General features: G+C 40.5%; 1 long non-coding RNA gene across 1 annotated transcript in view; it reads left to right on the top strand.

Moving 5' to 3' along the window:
• Nucleotides 1–2,251, top strand: part of LOC149459762 (uncharacterized) — a 127,958-nt gene extending 125,707 nt beyond the window's left edge. The window contains exon 5 of the long non-coding RNA XR_016313226.1: nucleotides 1,719–2,251. This is a non-coding gene — a long non-coding RNA (uncharacterized LOC149459762). The remainder of the gene's footprint in view (nucleotides 1–1,718) is intronic.
• Nucleotides 2,252–17,851: the final 15,600 nt, after the last annotated feature.

Genomic DNA, 17,851 nt, shown 5'->3' with positions numbered 1-17,851 from the left:
ACCCACCTGTGCCCACCAGTGCCACCCATCAGTGCAATGCCACCAGTCAGTGCCCAGTAGTTGCGCCAGTCAATGCCCAGCAGTGACGTCAGTCAGTGCCACCTATCAGTGCTGACTATCAGTACCCATCAGTGCCACCTATCCATGCCACCTCATTAGTGCTGCCTATCAGTGCCGCCTATTCATGCCACCTCATTAGTTCTGCCTACCAGTGCCGCCTATCAGTGCCCTTAAGTGCTGCCTATCAGTGCCCAGCAGTGTTGCCTATCTGTGCCACCTATCAGTGCCCATCAAGGACTTGTTAGTCATTCTAATGGCTGATGACAGTGATGAGTTGACATGGTTCAGCGACAAGGTCACTTTATATCCAGCTCTCCTAGACTGTATATTTATTAACTTATTGTGAGTTACAAAATACATAGACAGGAAGACTTGTCACCAATACAATCAGGAGATGAGAGATCAGTCATTGCTTAACTACCCTAATGGCAGACGTTATGCTACTTTACTCCCCCTACATTGTGCAAAAGTTCTCAAATTGTCCCAAATTAGAAATATTAACACATAGTCATTATCACTTGTCAGTCGTTAGCTGAAAACTTCAGAAACCAACATTGATCTCCTATTTCCTTGCTGTTTCCCTACTGACTCCAACATTGGACCATTGATCTCCTGTTTCCCTGCTGCATTCTTTGGTTCAGTCCGTTGGACCTGACATCACCGGCTGTGTCATGTAATAACACGGGGCAGCAGCAGGAACCACTGAATGCAGTGGGGGACCAGGAGATTGATTGTGCTCACATCTCTTATGGCAGTTTATATGTGGGCTACCTAGAGAATAAGTAGATATTCTTTCCAGTTGGCTCAAAATCCAAAACAAGGACATTTCCAGGGACAAAACTCCAACATTTAAACACTTTCAGGATTGTAGGGACAGTGGACAGCCCTGCATTGAGGCTTGTTTTTTGAGCAGTGCGAGTCTGTCATTGAAAACCTCCAGAGGCTGTACACCAGCTAAGTGCACATCATCAGCCTCATATAGACACAATACCCAGGAGGGTTGATCAGCTGTGTTGTCAGGGACTCCCATGGTCTTACCTGTTCATTATACCCTGACGTATCCGCTGTCCGTTGGTCCATCCCTGATCATGTTGTTGATATAATGTGATTCTTGTATGAATCCCTGCTTGGATCACTCAGAATGGAAACAGGTATGTAAGCACATTCCAACCTCGATAAAACATTCTATCCATGAAAACAACTTGTGTGATATAGTAACTATAACAATTATATATGCGTAGTGTCCTTTCCTGTCTTTATCTGTAATGCAGGTTGTACACTTTGTGTTATTTCTTTTCTTTTGGGGCTTATTAACAAATGTTTAAAGGGATATATCAGTTCTTAGTTTCTAATTAATCTGACATTGTCCTAAATATAAAACTGCACAGCGTACTTTTCACCATTATTTATTATTGCAATGTTCCATTTGAAACGTCAGAACATTTGAGATAATATTGTTGTTAAAATAGGTAGACCAATTAAAGGCAGCAAAACAAGCCAAATATTTCATCGTTCCTTACAACCAGACCCCTTGTGCACTTCAAAAACCAAACTAGGGAAGGACAAAAATAAAAAAAATTTGAGGTCTTATATGTATATTTTAAAAGATAGCAGGGGCATATCACACTAACAAATGTATATATTTTGTTGATTTTCAGATTTTCTCATCCAAAAAGACTGAAACTTCAGACATATTGTTAATTGTAAGTATGATGTCACTTGAAAATTATTATGATTATTTTTGACTTCTTTCCTTTGCATCTGAGTACATACTGTATATGCTATTATAGCATATTGAAGGGAACCTGCCAAGTTAGAAACATGGAAGCTGCCAATGCTGACTTGATTTTGAGTTGCAGGTTCCTGGGCTTTCATTATCTTACTTCTGTGGCATCTCTGATATTTCTATCCCGGCAGCTACCATTTAAAGATGCACTTAATTACCGGCTTCTCAAAGTTTTCATTTGCATGTAATATCTATGGCAGAATGCAATTTTTGCATTAAAATGTTGTTTAGTTCTGTCCGGATATTCCTAGAAGTTGACTTGCATTTTGAAATGTCAATCCATCCAAAACAAATATTTGAGTTTTGGGAAGATGTCTGTAGGTTGAATTACTCACTAGCATCCTAAATCTCACAGATCAATGAACTCTGCTGGTAGTCATCCCTATCTTTTTCCATTTGGCAGGATCTCCAGGTATTATTAAAATGAAAGCTGCAGATTTAAGAAGCTTTTTTTTTTTTGCACTGAAGAGCTACTTACTTTTTTAAATGTATGCTTTTATTATGTTTTTTTTTACATTTATTATATACATTACATTTAAATGTGTGTGTATATACTATGTATATATATATATATATATATATATATATATATATATATACACACACACATATTTTTTTTTGCCTTGAAGTAAACATACAACCAATTACAGCACTAGAATACGTAAATAAATATATATACACTATATTGCCAAAAGTATTGGGACACCCCTCCAAATCATTGGATTCAGGTGTTCCAATCACCTCCATGGCCACAGGTGTATAAAATCAAGCACCTAGGCATGCAGACTGCTTCTACAAACATTTGTGAAAGAATGGGTCACTCTCAGGAGCTCAGTGAATTCAAGCGTGGTACCGTGATAGGTTGCCACCTGTGCAATAAGTTCATCCATGAAATTTCCTTCCTACTAAATATTCCACAGTCAACTGTTAGTGCTTTATAACAAAGTGGAAGCAACTGGGAACAACAGTAACTCAGCCATGTAGTTGTAGGCCACATAAAATGACAGAGCGGGGTCATGTAGAAGCGCACAGTACGCAGAAGTCGCCAACTTTTTGCAGAGTCAATAGCTAAAAACCTCCAAGCTTCATGTGGCCTTCAGATTAGCACAACAACAGTGCGTGGAGAGCTTCATGGGATGGGTTTCCATGACCGAGCAGCTGCATCCAAGCCTTACATCACCAAGTGCAATGCAAAGTGTCAGATGCAGTGGTGTAAAGCACGCCACCACTGGACTCTAGTGGAGACGTGTTCTCTGGAGTGAAAAATCTCGCTTTGCTTTCTGGAAATCCGATGGATGTTTCTGGGTTTGGCAGTTGCCTGGAGAACTGTACTTGCCTGACGGCATTGTGCCAAGTGTAAAGTTTGGTGGAGGGGGGATTATGGTGTGGGGTTGTTAATCGGGGGTTGGACTTGGCCCCTTAGTTCCAGTAAAGGGAACTCTTAAAGCATCTGCATGCCAAGACATTTTGGATAATATGCTCCCAACTTTGTGGGAACAGTTTGGGGATGGCCCCTTCCTATTCCAACATGACTGCGCATCAGTGCACAAAGCAAGGTTCATAAAGACATGGATGAGTGAGTTTGGAGTGGAGGAACTTGATTGACCTGCACAAATACACTTCTGGAAGAATGGTCAAACATTCCCATAGACACACTCCCAAACCTTGTGGACAGCCCTCCCAGAAGAGTTGAAGCTTTTATAGCTGCAAAGGGTGGGCCAGCTCAATATTGAACCCTACAGACTAAGACTGAGATGCCATTAACGTTCATGTGCGTGTAAAGGCAGGCGTCCCAATACTTTTGGCAATATAGTGTGTGTGTGTATATATATATATATATATATATATATATATATATATATATATCAAATTGCAATTTCCAAGAGGTTTTTCCCCCAAAGTCCCTGAAAATACAGAAAATGACACGTTGATCTGCTAGAAGTGCACTCAGCTCTTAGTCTCCATTTGTTGACTGACAACAGTGGACTGAGTGGTTTCAGCCCTATACAGTTGTCCTGTGCTAAAATGCTAAACATCCTTAATACACAGCTCAAATGTCAGCCAATTGTTTTGCTGAATTGGAGGAAATTCAAGCCATGACAAAAGTTGATTTAAAAATCGAAGAAGCCAGGGGAGGAAATTATCAGCCAAACAGTGACTGCATCATATGTAATCAACATTCAGCAGAAAGCTGCAAGTGCCGCAGCTGTCTGAATACAATAGCTGGCTGTGGAGATTCCTATATCCACACTTTTATAGTGGATGGGAAATTCAATTGATTTTCCGTTGTTCAGTCTGTAGGCCCATAAACCCCAAACCACAAATGTAAAATATTGCAGCTTACCAATCATTAGATGTGTGGCTGCTTTAGTTTTCTTTTTATAGGCTTTCCACCTGGTGATTTGCCCAATAACAAACTTCCAGCTTTATGGTGCCTATACTCTGGATGAAGGTGCATCAGAGACAGCTTTGGAAAGCAGCAATGTTAATCTGGGGAGAGAGTAATGTTAGATGCACTAGCAGATTTAGATACACTAACAACAGTTTTTTTTTCCTTTTGGGAAATAAACATTTAAATAAAATGTGATCATTGTTAGCACCCCTGTCAGTGGGAAATTGTTTGTCTCAACCTTTTACCTGCTGCATCTGCAGGACAGCTTGTTCTGTTGAAAAGAGACTTACTGGCAGGATCACCAGGTGAAAAAAAAGGAAATTAAGGCTCCATGCACACTAGTGTTTTTTAAAGCTATTATTATTATATTTTTTTCTGCTGCTAGAAGCTAAATACTGTTATCCTATGTGTCCTGTGTGCACACTACTTTAGGCTGTTAGCTTTCTGTGAGCTTCAGCATCTAGGAGCAGAACAAAAAGGGTTTTTGTAGAGTATTTTGGAGTGATTTTCCAGCAGAAAAAAGTGCTAAATGCTCTTAAATGCTGTTAAAATGCTCCTAAAAGCTTTTTTCTAGCTTTTTTTCCCTCTACATGTACTGCAAAAACACTAATAAAAAGCTAACTCTCCTAAATGCTCCTGAAAGCTACTAAAACACTACTAAAAAAACATTATTACTAGTGGTTTTTAGCCAGCGTTTTTTGAGCATAGCCATCACATCTAAGAATTGGTAAGCTGCAATATATTATAGCTCTGTGCACACTAGCAGTTTTTAAAGCTCCTAGAAGCTGTTAGCATTTTTTCTGCTCCTAGCAGCTAAATAGTGTTATCCTAGGTGTCCATGCACACTACTTTAGGATATTGGCGTTTTTTGAGCTTCAGAATCCAGGAGCAGAAAAAAAAATGTTTTTGTAGAGTTTTTTGGAGTGTTTTTTCCAGCAGAAAAAATGCTAAATGCTACTTTAACAAGCTATGGATGAAAAGAAAAGGATTACCCCACTGGCAAGTGAGAAGAGGGGAGTATGAGTCCGAGCGATTCCAGTGCCAGCCAACACAAGTGAAGGGATGGACGCTGCTCAACCGACCTCAGGGGTCCAATATTGAGGAATGGCCTCAGCTGCTATTCTGGGAATGCCCACCTGAGGCTTGGTGACAGAGGTAGTAGTTTTAGCAGCAGAGACTACTAAAACACTCATAACAGCTTTTTTCTAGCTTTTTTTTTCTCCACATGTACTGTAAAACGCTAATTAAACGCTAAAGCTGCTAAACATTTCTAAACGCTACTAAAAAATGCTCTTACCAGCATTTTTTAGCTTTAAAAAAAAACGCTTGTGTGCATTGAGCCTAAATGTTTGCTTTTGGGTTTAATACCGCTTTAAATCATCCAACAGTTTTCATCTCTAAATGATTTGTTAAGTTGATTTGTAGTCCTAAAATAAGAACTGAAATGGCACATGACATGAATTTGTGGCAAGCAGGGGCGGACTGAACATTTGGAAACTCGGGGGCAGACTGACCATTTGGAAACTCGGGAACTGCTCGAGGGCCTGGGGTCAGTAGGGGGCCCCATGAGATGCCCCTGGTACCTTTTTCATAGGTTTTTTTGAGTTTGGGCAAGGACACAGGGGCCCCATGATCCCCTATTGCCCGGGGGCCCCATGAGTTGTCAGTCTGCCCCTGGACTGGCAAGATAAACTTATTGAATGGATATAGCAGGACACTTTCAATGATATATATATAATAGAACAAAAGGAAGAAAATAAAAAAGCATGCCTTCGTTTTCTATTGGAAAATAACTGGTTAATGATTTTTTACAATCTCCAGAGGTAATTAAGTAATATATCATGCTTTATTTTTTTGGAACATCTTATAGGAGGAATCATAGCCTTTGGGTAGCGTATTAACAGCCAGTCTGAGCCTGCTTTCGAGGAAAACTGAAGGTGAATTAAATCATTTCTATGAAACCCCGCAGGTGTGCAGGGTGATAATCTGATAATGTATGCAGTGCAGATTCCTGATAATGATAGAGATCTTCTCGGTATTGGGCTATTATTATAACCGTTACCTATCTGTCCTATTCATTCTGCACAATAACCTCTTCATAACATTTTGTTTCCCGTAGTCCTGGTACTAAGTGATCCCCTTGTTCCTGAGACTGACTGTCCTTTGGGGTGAGGTAGTAGGTTGTTTAGTTTTGGGGTCAAGCCCTAAGTGTCAGATAACTATACAATCTACTGTCTTTCCTGAAGTGGCTGTAATTTCTTCGGTGGAGACTTCTTCATTATGGAAAGAGTCATTGTTTTGTTTTAACCATTTTGCCTTTAGATGAATTGTTTTGTGTGTGATCTCATTTTGAATATTAGTGAACACTTTTCTTTACAGCGGGGGATTTACTATTACTTTCAGGGGCAAAGGGGTAGTTCACCTTTACCAAAAACTGCCTATGCAGGTCTGTAGACTAAAACAAGCTGAACAGCTCTGGCTGAAGTTGAATATTGCCCTTGCGTAGGCCATTTTCGTACCTCATGAGGCCTGACTGGAATACTCCTAGGACATTGCTATGGCACTGCTACGTGAGGCCTAGCTATTACTACTCACCTCCTCCATCACAGGAGCGAGCTCTCAAACTCTGAGCTCAGAGTTGCTGCATCAAGGGAAAAAGAGAGCATGTGAAGGGGTTTGAATCTGAGAAAGAACGCACACTTGTGATGGTGAAAGTGAGCAGTAATGACTAGGCCTCACTTAGCAACATCCTAGCAATGTCCTGGGAGTATTACAGTCAGGCTTTATGAGTTACGTAAAAGGCCTACACTTATAGCAATGGCATTATTCAACTTTAATCAGAAGTGCTCAGTTTATTTTTATCTACAGACACCCCTTATCTGCAAAGGCGAACTAACTCTTTCATAAGCTAACCTTTATTCACTGTGGCAATGTTGGTGAATGTTAATGTATAGCAAACTTTATTTGCATTGTTTCAGAACAGGGGTCTGCAAACTTTCTAAACAAAGGGCCAGTTTACTGTTGATTAGACTTTGGGTGGGCTGGTCTGAGTAGAAAATGCCCTGGCATCAATGGGAATAAACAGTGCCCAATCATTGGTATTAGTGGACAGAATAGTGCCCCATCGTTCATATCAGTGAGAGGAATTGTGCCCCACCATTGGTGTTAGCGAGAGGAATTGTGCCCCATTGATGGTGTCAGTGGGAGGAATTGTGCCCCATTGTTGGTGTCAGTGGGAGGAATTGTGCCCCATTGTTGGTGTCAGTGGGAGGAATTGTGCCCTGTTGTTGGTGACAGTGGGAGGAATTGTGCCCCATTGTTGATGTCAGTGGGAGGAATTGTGCCCCATTGTTGGTGTCAGTGGGAGGAATTGTGCCCTGTTGTTGGTGACAGTGGGAGGAATTGTGCCCCATTGTTGATATCAGTGGGAGGAATTGTGCCCCATTGTTGGTGTCAGTGGGAGGAATTGTGCCCCATTGTTGGTGTCAGTGGGAGGAATTGTGCCCCATTGTTGGTGTCAGTGGGAGGAATTGTGCCCCATTGTTGATGTCAGTGGGAGGAATTGTGCCCTGTTGTTGGTGGCAGTGGGAGGAATTGTGCCCCATTGTTGGTGTCAGTGGGAGGGAATAGTGCCCCATTGTTGGTATCAGGAAAGAATAGTGTACCATCATTGGTGTCAGTGGAAGGATTTGTGCCCCATTATTGGAGTCAGCGGAAAGAATTGTGCCCTGTTGTTGGTGTCAGTGGGAGGAATTGTGCCTCATTGTTGATGTCAGTAGGAGGGACTAGTGCCCCATTGTTGGTATCGGGAAAGAATAGTGTACCATCATTGGTGTCAGTGGAAGGATTTGTGCCCCATTATTGGTGTCAGTGGGAAGAATTGTGCCTTGTTGTTGGTGTCAGTGGGAGGAATTGTGCTCCATTGTTGGTGTCAGTGGGAGGGAATAGTGCCCCATTGTTAGTATCGGGAAAGAATAGTGTACCATCATTGGTGTCAGTGGAAGGATTTGTGCCCCATTATTGGTGTCAGCAGGAAGAATTGTGTACCATCATTGGTATTACGGGAAAGAAATTGCCCAATCATTGGTGTCAGTGGGAAGAATTGTTCCCCCTTGTTGGTGTCACTGGGATTAATAGAGCCCCAAGGTCCAGATATAGGCAGGCAAAAGGCGTACATCCGGCCCCTGGGTCACAGTTTGGAGACCGCTGCTTCAGACATGGTAGTAAACTAGCCTTTAATTGCCATGGCAAAATAAGGGAACATTGTTTACCGTGGCATTGCAATAGAATCTGATAATAAAGTAGAATCTATTAACTTTGGCAAAGTGAGAGAATGTTACAGTAAACTAACCTTTGCAGAACTTATTATTAAGGTGTCCTTTTTTCCCTGTGGCAAGGTGGGGAAATGTAATAAAGAATTTTTTACTTTGGCAATAGAATGTTACAGTACTAACAGGTATTCACTGAATGCTGTAGTACTAACCTTTATTACCTGGGGGATAATATGTTAGTTATTTAACCTTTATCCACAATATCAAGCTGCAGGGATACTACAGTAAACTTAATTTTTTTCCCTGTAGCAAGGAAGGATATGATCACCAACTAACTTTTATTCAGTGTGGCAGTATGGGAGAAGATGATAGCAAGCAAACCTTTACTTTATACTGGCAAGATAGAAGAATTTAATATTGATCTTTATTTCACTGTGGTAATATGGGCAAGTGCTATAGTACTAACCTTATTCCCTGTGGCAAGGTTGAAGAATATAATAATAAAATAATCTTTATACACTCTAGCAGTATGGAAGAATATTATAGTACTAATCTTTATTTCCTGTAGCAAGGTGACTATAATAATTGATTATATTGGGAGAATGCTATAGTACTAACTTTTATTCTCTGTGGTAAGGTGAGAGAATATAATAATAAAACAATCTTTATTGAATGCGGCAATATAGGAGAATTCTATAATCCTAACCTTAATTTCCTATGGCAAGGTGAAAGGATACAAAAAGTCATTTTTATTCACGGTGGCAATATGGAGGATGCTATAGCATTAACCTTTTTTTCCCTGTGGCAAAAGAGGATAATGTAAATCATCTAACTATTATTCACAATATCAAAGTGAAAGAATTCTATAGTTGGCTAACAGTTATTGCCTGTAGCAAAGAGTAGGGATATGATTACCAACTCATTTTTATTCAGTGTGGCAGTGTGAGAGAATGTGATAGAAAGCACAACGTTCTTCATTGTGGTAAGGTGGGAGATTATGTCCATAAAATATACTTTCTATACTTTTGACATTCTCAGTTTTTAAGAAAAATGTTGACTTTTTGAAAGGCTAATTCCAGATAGTCTCAGATGGAGTGGGGAAGAATTAAATATTTCTATTTTTTATTTCTGGCTGTGACCCCATTGGAGATAATCCCTTGCTTACTGCCCCTGTGATCTCCGTAGAGGAAATGGAGGAAGCTTTTGTCTTCAGAAGGCACAGGCAGCAATAAAGACCCTTAATCACTCTACTAAAAATTGTATTTTTGTCAATGTCTTGTTTGGAGACATTCGTCATCACTTCTTGTCCTGACAGTAGGGAGACAAATGACAACCTTTAAATACATTCTAACCCTACCTAGTTGGTTTTAAGCAAAACATGGCTGGAGTTGGGTTGGGATTTAACAAGTTAATCCTAAAACTGGCTTGTGGTTCCAAAAAAAACTAAAAGTTTTCAAGTGCATACCGTTGGCCAACCTTGAATTTCAAAAAGGTATTTTTACTCAAGCTGTCTTAGCGGGGTGAGGTAGTAGGTTGTGTGGTTTCAGGGTAGTGTTTTTTGCCCCAATCAGGAGTTAACTATACAACCTACTGCCTTCCCTGACGGGCAGTGTGGCGTCACAAGAATTCAAGCCAAAGGCCAGTTTTGTAATGGAAGACCATAAGCCAGCTAACGGCTCACCTAAAACAATATGGAAACGCAGTGGCAGTCTATTCGTAATCGTGTTTGTATTATTTCAGCTCTGTGTGACTGCCAATCATTTCTGATGTTTACAGCCCGCTTTTCACTTTCTATCATGTGGCTAAAGAATAAAATCAATAAAGGTGTGAAATCTCAGATATTTGTGTGCGTGGTGTGTTTCTATTATAATAAGAAAAAAGCCTTTGCGAGGAGACTTAGCCGTCTCTGCAGTTTTGCACAGCAGCTTTTCCATAAAGTTTTGTTTAATTTTTACTGACAACAAAAGATGTCAAGGCCCTTGATATAGTGCCATAAGGAGGAATTCCACCAAGCACTAGTTATATAAAATAGCTCCTTTTCAATTTAGAAAATCTACAATAAATAATTAAATACGGAGTCTTGTCTCTGACTTTCAAGTATGTACCTATGTAAAGTTGTATATTTTGAGGCTTGCCTCTTCTTCTTATCATGTTACAGTCAGGTCCATAAATATTGGGACATCGACACAATTTTAACATTTTTGGCTCTATACACCACCACAATGGATTTGAAATGAAACAAACAAGATGTGCTTTAACTGCAGACTGTCAGCTTTAATTTGAGGGTATTTACATCCAAATCAGGTGAATGGTGTAGGAATTACAACAGTTTGCATATGTGCCTCCCACTTTTGTTACCAAAAGTAATGGGACAATTGGCTTCTCAGCTGTTCCACGGCCAGGTGTGTGTTATTCCCTCATTATCCCAATTACAATGAGCAGATAAAGGTCCACAGTTCATTTCAAGTGTGCTATTTGCATTTGGAATCTGTTGCTGTCAACTCTCAAGATGAGATCCAAAGAGCTGTCACTAACAGTGAAGCAAGCCATCATTAGGCTGAAAAAACAAAACAAACCCATCAGAGAGATAGCAAAAACATTAGGCGTGGCCAAAACAACTGTTTGGAACATTCGTAAAAAGAAGGAACGCACCGGTGAGCTCAGCAACACCAAAAGACCCGGAAGACCACGGAAAACAACTGTGGTGGATGACCGAAGAATTCTTTCCCTGGTGATGAAAACACCCTTCACAACAGTTGGCCAGATCAAGAACACTCTCCAGGAAGTAGGTGTATGTGTGTCAAAGTCAACAATCAAGAGAAGACTTCACCAAAGTGAATACAGAGGGTTCACCACAAGATGTAAATCATTGATGAGCCTCAAAAACAGGAAGGCCAGATTAGAGTTTGCCAAATGACATCTAAAAAAGCCTTCACAGTTCTGGAACAACATCCTATGGACAGATGAGACCAAGATCAACTTGTACCAGAGTGATGGGAAGAGAAGAGTATGGAGAAGGAAAGGAACTGCTCATGATCCTAAGCATACCACCTCATCAGTGAAGCATGGTGGTGGTAGTGTCATGGCGTGGGCATGTATGGCTGCCAATGGAACTGGTTCTCTTGTATTTATTGATGATGTGACTGCTGACAAAAGCAGCAGGATGAATTCTGAAGTGTTTCGGGCAATATTATCTGCTCATATTCAGCCAAATGCTTCAGAACTCATTGGATGCTGCTTCACAGTGCAGATGGACAATGACCCAAAGCATACTGCAAAAGCAACCAAAGAGTATTTTAAGGGAAAGAAGTGGAATGTTATGCAATGGCCAAGTCAATCACCTGACCTGAATCCGATTGAGCATGCATTTCACTTGCTGAAGACAAAACTGAAGGGAAAATGCCCCAAGAACAAGCAGGAACTGAAGACAGTTGCAGTAGAGGCCTGGCAGAGCATCACCAGGGATGAAACCCAGCGTCTGGTGATGTCTATGCGTTCCAGACTTCAGGCTGTAATTGACTGCAAAGGATTTGCAACCAAGTATTACAAAGTGAAAGTTTGATTTATGATTATTATTCTGTCCCATTACTTTTGGTCCCTTAACAAGTAGGAGGCACATATGCAAACTGTTTTAATTCCTACACCGTTCACCTGATTTGGATGTACATACCCTCAAATCAAAGCCGACAGTCTGCAGTTAAAGCACATCTTGTTCGTTTAATTTCAAATCCATTGTGGTGGTGTATAGAGCCACAAATGTTAGAATTGTGTCGATGTCCCAATATTTATGGACCTGACTGTATATTTGATGAGGAGCTGAACCATTACATAATCAGATCTTTCTCTGTTCTGTATCTGTATGGTATGGTGGATGCACTTAGCAAATTGATTATGGTGTTTTTGTCTGCACACATTAGTACAACTATAGGCATAGCATTACAGTAGTATCAAGGGAAAGTTAAAATACTTTAGAACTGCCTATGTGAACAATAAAAATGTTGCTTTTTCCATTGTTCTAGACAAGCCTTTCTCAATCAGAGTGCCAGGAAACTCTATAATTCATCCAAAGCTTGCTGGGTGTTCCTTGAGCAGTTAGCAGTGGTGGGTTGATGTTCTGCCTGAAGGTGCCTACATACTTCATATACCATTACAACTCAGTAGAGCCAGCATCATTGGACCAGTGGACCTTCTCCTTTCTTTCCTATAGATGTGTAACCGTTTACACCAGGGGTCTGCAACCTTTAAGACATAAAGAGCCACTTGGACCCGTTTCCGAGAGGGAAAAAAAGACTGGGAGCCGCAAAACCATTGCAACATTTAAAACAAATCCGACACTGCATATATTGCAAAAAGCGCTCTGGTCATGAAGGGGATTTAAGGGCCCAGTAAGCAAAGGGTTAATCAAGGCCACAGTGTATCGTCATAATCACAATCAATGCCTTAGGCCAGTGGTGGGCAACCTTTTTTTTCAACTGAGCCAAATCTCGCCAAAACCACGATTGAAATTTATTTTGAGAGCCACATTTTTAAAACTGAAAATACATCCCCCATATAGTAATTCATCCCCCATAGTAATTCATCCCCCATATAGTAATTCATCCCCCATAGTAATTCATCCCCCATATAGTAATTCATCCCTCATATAGTAATTCATCCCCCATAGTAATTCATCCCCCATAGTAATTCATCCCCCATATAGTAATTCATCCCCCATAGTAATTCATCCCCCATATAGTAATTCATCCCCCATAGTAATTCATCCCCCATATAGTAATTCATCCCCCCATATAGTAATTAATCCCCCATATAGTAATTCATCCCCCATAGTAATTCATCCCCCATATAGTAATTCATCCCCCCTATAGTAATTCATCCCCCCTATAGTAATTCATCCCCCATATTAAGTCCTCAAGTCCCCCCTGTGTCAATTCATTTACCTTTGCTCCGCGCGTTCCTCTCGCCGTGTTCCCGCGCCGTTCCGGTGTAGCATGAAAATCTGTCTCCTATGAGGATCTGTCCCCCTCGACGTATCTGCGCATGTGCCAGTTTCAGGCATTAGCAGCCGATCGGCGATCTCCGGCACATGCGCAGATACGTCGAGGGGGACAGATCCTCATAGGAGACAGATTTTCATGCTACACCGGTCTTCAGGGCAGACTGTGAGAGGAGCCTAGCGGGAGCCTAGCTCCGCGGGCCGGATTAAAAGGTCCGCCGGGCCGTACTTTGCCCATTGCTGCCCTATTGCCTGTCACCTGGTGGCCAGTGTGCTCCGGAGCCGCAGCCAAGGTGAAAAAGAGCCGCATGCGGCTCTGGAGCCGCGGGTTGCCGACACCCGGTTTACACCAATGATTATGTTAGCTGTCTTCCCACTGACCATCAGTCCAAGAAACATTCCTCCCACTGCCCCCCAATGTATGCAGATACTACAATGATCACCACTGTAATGAACATTCTTTTAGTGAGGAGACCCTTCTCTCCTTGACCACCAGTGTGTACAATGAGATCTACATATAATCATTTTAAGCAGAGGTTCCCTTAAATAGGATTTTAAGTTTCCTTCACAATAAAAAGGTTGGGCAAGGCTATTCCAGACTGACTGTCCATCAGAGGAGACAACAATATTGTTCATGCCTCCTCCCCATTGTCGGTATGTCGTGCTGCAGTCTATGTGAACACAGCTGATGTAAGTGTGACAATGCTGCCATTTCAAAGAGGCAGCTTAATGTTGTCACCCTCTAACATGAAATTACAGCAGGTATTTAGTAGAGGAGGGAATAACAAAAAGAAAGATACTATGTTCCTGGTACAGACAGTGATGGAAAAATCACTGAGTTGGCATAGAATCAGGAGGTTAGGGGAAATCTTCCAATGGGAAAACCAGTTTTGATGATAATGACTTGCTGTCATATTTACTGACCAGGAAGCAAAGAGAAATCTCCCCAAAGGGATACAGCAAAAAAAAGAAAAGAAAAAAAAATAGCTGATTCTTAAGAGTTCCCTACCATATCTAGAATACACCTGTCATTAAAACTAAATTCCAGGCTCATAAAATGTAATTAAACACATTCGTCAGTAGCCACAGATTATATAAATCCACCTTTTTGTGCATCAAATGTCTTTGCAAACTCAGATATTATCTTTTAAAAGCATTATTAATATCACTGTGATGTACAGAGACCAGAGCTGTGGGAGGGACCCAGCTGGCCCCACCCACTAAGGCTGCCTTCAGAAAACTACAGGGGGCGGAGACAAGACCTGTCCCCCTGCACAAGGAGAGAGAGTAGTGACAGGTCTTCATTTCAGGAAGCTGCTGCACAGAGGCAAGGTTTCATGCTGGATTACGGCACAGATCTGGAAGAAATACACAAAGGACACCAAGATTCAATATATATGCCTCTTATATTTACACAGTATTTGCCTATCCTAGAGTTCAGCTTTCAAGGTAACAAATTGTTTCTCAGCTATGTCCTAGATACTTTGAACTAAAATGACATTGTGTGGATTAGAAACAGCAGGAAGCTGGTATCATTTTAGAACTGTTACTGGACAAAAGCAGTGGGTCCACACAATATATCCAAAATGCAACTGTATAAAAAGTAAAAAGGTATTTACACTACAAACTTATTTCTGATTTCGTGTTTTATATGGAGTTTTCTTTAGACAGATTTCACCTTTAATGGGTCCAATGAAGAAGGGGACATTCCCCGAAAGCTTGTCCTCAAAATTGTATGTTAGTGCAAATAAAAAAGTATCACGGACAGTACTCAATTGTTTCTACCTTTAATGGGAAAATTCTTCCACTTTATTATGAGAGTCTCAAGTCCTCTTCAGTCGCACTTATGGATTCATCAACCCTCTGGAGTGAAAAAGCAGATTCATAGTTGACAGATCTCTAACAGTTCCTCCATGTTTTTGTTGGGGTTTCGGAGAATGGAGCCTCAGCATTCTGCAAAAGTCTTAGAGCTATGGATTATCAGAGCAAGGTGAGACCAATCAAGGTGATAGGCCAGTACTGTTTGTTTAGTCTTCATTTGAAGCTTTTCCAAATTATAGCTGAAAGGCCATTTAAAGTGTATGTATAGACAAAACATTTTGGTTGTAGTTTTGGATAGAGTGGGGAATGAATAAAGCTCTATGTGTCTTAGGGCTGGGAAGCGAGCATGCACTAGTGCCCCGATAACAAGCAGCTTGCAATTGGGGGCACTGATCAAGGGGGAGGAGCCAGGAGCACCAGCGGGAAACCAGAGAAGAAGAGGATCAGGCCTGTGGGTAGGTAAGAGTGACATGCTTGTTATTTTAAAAAAAACAACAGAAAATGTAATATATTTTTAAAACCCATGTTGGGTTTTACTGCTATTCTGCTATAGAAATACAAAATAAAAATACAGAGCCTTTGAGAGAGTAACCCTCACTTTCTCAATGACAACGGTTTTACCAGACAGAGAGTGAAGTAAAAATCTACAGAATTACAGAAAGTGTTAAAAATTATTTTTGTTTTTAATTTTTTGGGGTTTTTGTTTTTTGTGGTAAAGTTTTTTTTAGCAGAGGGCCTAAATGCCTGTCAGTTTCTTATTGCTCTCCATGGTGGAATTCTTCCTTCACTCCCTGTCTGATAAAATTGTTGTCACTGTAACAGGAGGTGAAGTAAAATCTCTGTAACAAAGCCTTGGATAGCAGTAAAAACCCAACAGCAGTTCTAATCCTTCTCAACTCTATAGCTAAAAAATGTATAGCATTTATAGGTATATACACAGAGATCTTCATCATTAAGTGCCCGGTCACACCAGTGCGATCTCATGTGCTATTTGCCAATTGAAATTGCACCTGAAATCGCATCTAATGAATGTGAATATCAGTGTCTTAACATTTGCGATTTGCTGCAGCGCAATTTCTAAAGTAGTTCTTGCATTACTTTTTCTGCAGTTTTGTGATTTTACATGCATAAAAACTAATGGAAATCGCACTGCAAATTGCAAGAAATTGTTGAAAATCTTCACAAGTAGCAAGAAAGTCTTCAGAAATCGCTCCTGAAATTACACACAAATCACGCGATTTTAAATTGCAGTCATGTGACCGGTGACTAAGACAGAAAATACATGGTTGTAAAAGTTGTTGATAAAATCAGATGTGATTCTCATTAATGACAGATGCCATAATCTCTCTTATTTATCTGGGAAATAAAAGAGCTCACATGGATGGAAATGACACTACTGACTGGAGTACTGTATGTTCCATTTTATTGCTTTCCAAGGGAAGAGTCTCTGGAGCATGATAAACACACTATAATGTGTGCAGGATGGAGGATGCTGGTCATATCCAATTTACGCAATATGTGACCTTGTATAAAAATGAAGTAGATGAACTTAATATATTTTGGATTAATCATGGGTGTGAATAATTAGAATGCATTGTTCTTGGAGTATACATAATTCCAGCGTGAGATACATATATTGGTGGAGTTGGTAGTTCCAGACCTGCAGGATGAAGATATGTGAATCACAGGTTACACCAATAATACAATAAGAAGAAAAAAAAAAGAGAATTCTACATAGTAAAGATCTGTAATATGCTATAATAATGCCACAAGTATTGCACAATAAAAGAACAAAAAGTGGGGGTATCCTATGCTTAACTGTTTTAATACCAAGTGTTGCTGGGGCTTCAGGTGAGATCAAATCATCAATCTGAAATGGACCCAGACACCAGACAAAAATCTTCCCATAAGATTACATGTGTATTAAGTACCCATTGAGATCATGGAGTCTATTTATAAAAAAAAAATAACTGCAAATGTGTAAGCATTTGGACAGCCGTAGTTAATCCCCATATTGTGTGTATTATGTGTGAAATGTAATGTTCTATTTATTTCTTATGATCGTCAGCTCCATCTAGCAACCATTATGGTCACTAGCTGACAATCATTGGAAGCAAAAACGATAATGACATTTAAAACATCATTGACAAATTGCAGGTAGTACCTGTAACAGTTGTACAAATGCTGAGGCATTTTTATAAAAAGAAACTGAGACTTTTTATAAATCGACCCACCCCCCATGTGTTGCTTTGACAATAAATGAGTCAGGTACACTTTTTGGTGAAGTCTGTCAAAGTACTATAGAAAATATGTGATAGGTGGGTGGGTACAGCGTGGTACGGCGGCAGAGAACACACAGAGTTCCAGATTGCAGCAAACAATGTATTGGAGAACTTGCAAAACAGTACAAAACCCAATGGGGAGCACACATGACTGGGGAACTCACAACAGTCAGAGCGGACAGTTAACGGTGAACAGGTCAGAGCTGGAAACAGCGCCTGTCAAGGAGAGCGGAGTCTGCCCTGACC

This window comes from Staurois parvus, unplaced genomic scaffold, assembly GCF_062004578.1.
Source record: "Staurois parvus isolate SC_StPar_1 unplaced genomic scaffold, SC_StPar_1.0 ptg000249l, whole genome shotgun sequence".
Taxonomy (NCBI): Eukaryota; Metazoa; Chordata; class Amphibia; order Anura; family Ranidae; genus Staurois; species Staurois parvus.
The sequence above is the reverse complement of the archived record's forward strand: the minus strand, read 5'-3'. Positions and strand labels throughout refer to the sequence as shown.